This window comes from Muntiacus reevesi, chromosome 2 (assembly GCF_963930625.1).
Source record: "Muntiacus reevesi chromosome 2, mMunRee1.1, whole genome shotgun sequence".
In the NCBI taxonomy this organism is placed as follows: domain Eukaryota; kingdom Metazoa; phylum Chordata; class Mammalia; order Artiodactyla; family Cervidae; genus Muntiacus; species Muntiacus reevesi.
The window spans coordinates 257,521,672-257,526,441 of NC_089250.1; positions in this window are offsets into that span (position 1 = coordinate 257,521,672).

Sequence of the window (4,770 nt, forward strand, 5' to 3'; positions counted from 1 at the left end):
CTGCTGGGCTGTACATCACTCCTACTGAGGAAAATGGAGTCTTGTACTTTTGTGGGGGCCTGTTACAGCATTCTTGCCTTGAGAACCCCATGAACAGTATGAAAAGGTAAAAAGATAGGACACTGAAGGATGATCTCCCCAGGTTGGTAGATGCCCAATATACTACAGGAGATCAGTGGAGAAATAACTCCAGAAAGAATGAAGAAATGGAGCCAAAGCAAAAACAACATCTGGTTGTGGATGTGACTGGTGATAAAAGTAAAGTCCAATGCTGTAAAGAGCAATATTGCATAGGAACCTGGAATGTTACGTTCATGAATCAAGGCAAACTGGAAGTGGTCAAACAGGAGATGGCAAAGTGAACACCAGCATTTTAGGAATCAGCAAAATAAGATGGACTGGTATGGGTGAATTTAACTCAGAGGACCATTATATCTACTACTGTGGGCAGAAATCCCTTAGAAGAAAAGGAGTAGCCATCACAGTCAACAAAAGAGTTCAAAATATAGTACTTGGAGTGAATCTCAAAACTGACAGAATGATCTCTGTTCGTTTCCAAGGCAAATCATTCAATATTACAGTAATCCAAGTCTATGCCCCCAACTACTAATGCTGAAGAAGCTGAAGTTGAATGGTTCTATGAAGACCTACAAGACCTTCTAGAACCAACACCCAAAAAAGATGTCCTTTTCGTTATAGGGAATTGGAATGCAAAAGTAGGAAGTCAAGAAATACCTGGAGTAACAGGCAAATTTGGCCTTGGAGTACAGAATGAAGCAGAGCAAAGGCTAACAGAGTTTTGCCAAGAGAACACACTAGTCATAGCAAACACCCTCGTCCAACAACACAAGAAAAAACTCTACACAGGGACATCACCAGATGGTCAACACTGAAATCAGATTGATTATATTCTTTGCAGCCAAAGATAGAGAAGCTCTATACAAGCAAAAACAAGAATGGGAGCTGACTGTGGCTCAAATGATGAACTCCTTATTGCCAAATTCAGACTTAAATTGAAGAAAGTAGGGAAAACCACTAGACCATTCAGGTATGACCTAAATAAAAATCCCTTACAATTATACAGTGGAAGTGACAAATAGATTCAAGATCTGATAGACAGAGTACCTGAATAACTATGGACAGAGGTTTGTGACATTGTACAGGAGGCAGGGATCAAGACCATCCCCAAGAAAAAGAAATGCAAAAAGGCAAAATGGTTGTCTGAGGAGGCCTTACTAAATAGCTATGAAAAGAAGAGAAGTTAAAGGTAAAGGAGAAAAGGAAAGATATACCCCTTTGAATGCAGAGTTCCAAAGAAGAACACGGAGAGATAAGAAAGCCTTCCTCAGTGATCAGTGCACAGAAATAGAGGAAAAAATAGAATGGGAAAGACTAGAGATCTCTTCAAGAAAATTAGAGATACCAAGGGAACTTTTCATGCAAAGATAGGCACAATAAAGGACAGAAACTGTATGGACCTAACAGAAGCAGAAGATATTAAGAAGAGGTGGCAAGAATAGACACAAGAACTATACAAAAAAGATCTTCATGACCCAGATGGTGTGATCATGATGGTGTGATCACGCACCTAGAACCAGACATCCTGGAATGCGAAGTCAAGTGGGCCTTAGGAAGCTTCCCTAATAACAAAGCTAGTGGATGTGATGGAATTCCAGTTGAGCTATTTCAAATCCTAAAAGATGATGCTATGAAAGTGCTGCACTCAGTATGCAAGCAAATTTGGAAAAGCTCAGCAGTGGCCACAGGACTAGAAAATGTCAGTTTTCATTCCAATCCCAAAGAAAGGCAATGTCAAAGAATGCTCAAACTACTGCACAATTGCACTGATCTCACACACTAGTGAAGTAATGCTCAAAATTCTCTAAGCCAGGCTTCAACAGTAAGTGAACTGTGAACTTCCAGATGTTCAAGTTGGATTTAGAGAAGGTACAGGAACCAGAGATCAAATTGCCAACATTTGTTGGATCATTGAAAAGGCAAGAAAGTTCCAGAAAAACATCTATTTCTGCTTTATTGGCTATGCCAAAGCCTGCATCTTTGTGGATCACCACAGACTGTGGAAAATTCTGAATGAGATGGGAATACCAGACCACCTGACCTGCTTTTTGAGAAATCTGTATGTACGTCGAGAAGCAACAGGTAGAACTGGACATGGAACAACAGACTGTTCCAAATCGGGAAAGGAGTATGTCAAGGCTGTATATTGTCCCCCTGCTTGTTTAACTTATATGCAGAGTACATCTTGAGAAACTCTGGACTGGATGAAGCACAAGCTGGAATCAAGATTGCTGGTAGAAATATCAATAACCTCAGACATGCAGATGACACCACCCTTATGGCAGAAAGTGAAGAAGAACTAAAGAACCTCTTAACGAAAGTGAAAGAGGAGAGTGAAAAAGTTGACTAAAGCTCAACATTCAGAAAACTAAGATCATGGCATCTTGTCCCATCACTTCATGGCAAATAGATGAGGAAATAGTGGAAACAGTGACAGACTATTTTTATGGGTTTCAGAATCACTGCAGATGGTGACTGCAGCCATGAAATTAAAAGACGCTTACTCCTTGGAAGAAAAGTTAAGACCAATCTAGACAGCTTATTAAAAAGCAGAGACATTACTTTGCCAACAAAGGTCTGTCTAGTCAAGGCTATGGATTTTCCAGTAGTCAAGTATGGATGTGAGAACTGGACTATAAAGAAAGCTGAGTGCCAAAGAATCGATGCTTTTGAACTGTGGTGTTGGAGAAGACTCTTGAGCATCCCTTGGACTGCAAGGAGATCCAACCAGTCCATCCTAAAGGAAATCAGTCCTGAATATTCATTGGAAGGACTGATGTTAAAGCTGAAACTCCAATACTTTGGCTACCTGATGTGAAGAACTGATTCATTGGAAAAGACCCTGATGTTGGGAAAGATTGAAGGTGGGAGGAGAAGGGGACGACAGAGGATGAGATGGTTGGATGGCATCCCCGACTCAGTGGACATGAATTTGAGTAAACTCTGGGAGTTTGTGATGGACAGGGAGGCCTGATGTGCTGCAGTCCATGGGGTCACAAAGAGTCGGACATGACTGAGCAACTGAACTGAACTGTTATAGCATAGATTTTCCTGCTGTAGACTGAAGGACCCTTACTGAGAACCAAGGTGTGATCTGGGAAAGAGAGGGCCTCCAACCTCTGTGATGCAAGCGTTCAGCTACAGGTGAAGGCACAGCTGCCGCAGAGACTGTGTACCCGAGGGAGGATAGGGTTTCTCTTCAATATGAATTCTCAAATGTTGAGTAAGATTATTCCACTGACCAAGCAATTTGCCACAGTGTTTGTATTCAAAGGGCCTTTCCCTTTTGAATACATTATGACTTCTCGGAAGTAGACTGAAGTCTGCCCATGTGTGAAAGATCTACCCAAATTTCTCACACTCATAGGATTTCTCTCCATTATGACTCCCTCAGTGGCTCATGAAGGATGAGCTAAGGCTTACAACGTTTCCACATTCACTGTGCTCTTATGGCTTCTCTGCACTGAGATCCCACACACGTCTAATTGAGGACAGCTTGTCTCCAAAGGCTTTCCTACATTCTTTTTACCCAAAGGACTTTCCTCCAGTGTGGGTCCTATGATGCAGACAGAATTGGAGCGGTCATGATATTTCCATATTCACTGCACTTGTAAGACTTCTTTCCAGCATGAATTCATGTGTCAAGTTAAGGAAGAGGTGTCACAACAGTCCTTTTTATGGATTCTTTTCCTTCCAAGAGTTTTTTCCCCCCACTGGATAAAATTAGAGTGGTCTGTGATGGTATTTCCACATTCACTGCCCTCAGAGACTTTCTGTCCACTATGATTATGTCAGTTCTCCATGAGGTATGACCTGTGGTTTGAGGCCTCCTCACACTCAGCACACCCATATGGCTTCTCCCCAACATGGATGCTGTAGTGTTGGGTGGGGCCTGCCCTCTTGAGAAAGATTTTCCCATATTAATTGCATTAATAGGATTTCTCTACTAGGTGAGACCACTGATGTTGAGGAAGGAAGCAATTATATTTTTAACATGAATTTTATTGACTGAGACATCAACAACTGTTAATGTGGTGAAGATCTGGAATAAGGCCTGAGTGGCTGGAGAAGCTTATGCAGGAGAGAGAGCCAACCAGAAGTACAGAGCAGATGTGCAGAGATCAAGTGGGACTCTGTTAGCATCATGCAGGTGAAAGATGATGACAGCATGGACAGGGCATTAGTGGTGGAACTGACTGAACTGAGGGATTCAGGAGATGTGTATGAGGTACAATGGACAGGCCTCAGTATGGCTAGATGTTGGGCTTGATGGTGACAGAGGTGTTGAGCTGCTGTCTGTGTTTTCTGCCTTCTCAGCTTTCCAGATGGCAGGTCATTCACTACAACTGGGAAGGTAGAAGGACTGGGAAGATAGTGAGTTCCCTCCCAGCCATGATGAATATGAAGTATCACTGAGATGTTCATGTGGAAACGTGGAATTGGGCAGAGGGGTGAAATTTCAGAACAAACTCCAAGGAGCTGAGGAGGGGTTGGCTAGAGACATGTAGCTAGCTGTGCAGCCTGAGGGATGAGCAGAGAAACAAGAGACCATCATGCTCAGGTGATGCCAGTCAACCCAGTAATGGCGTTAGGTGCCTCAGCAGCCCAGATGTGGGTAAGGCCAGAGACACCTAAAGGTTGTACAGAACAGGAGCAATGACACAGGGAAAGGATTGCTTCTGAATGTCTGAT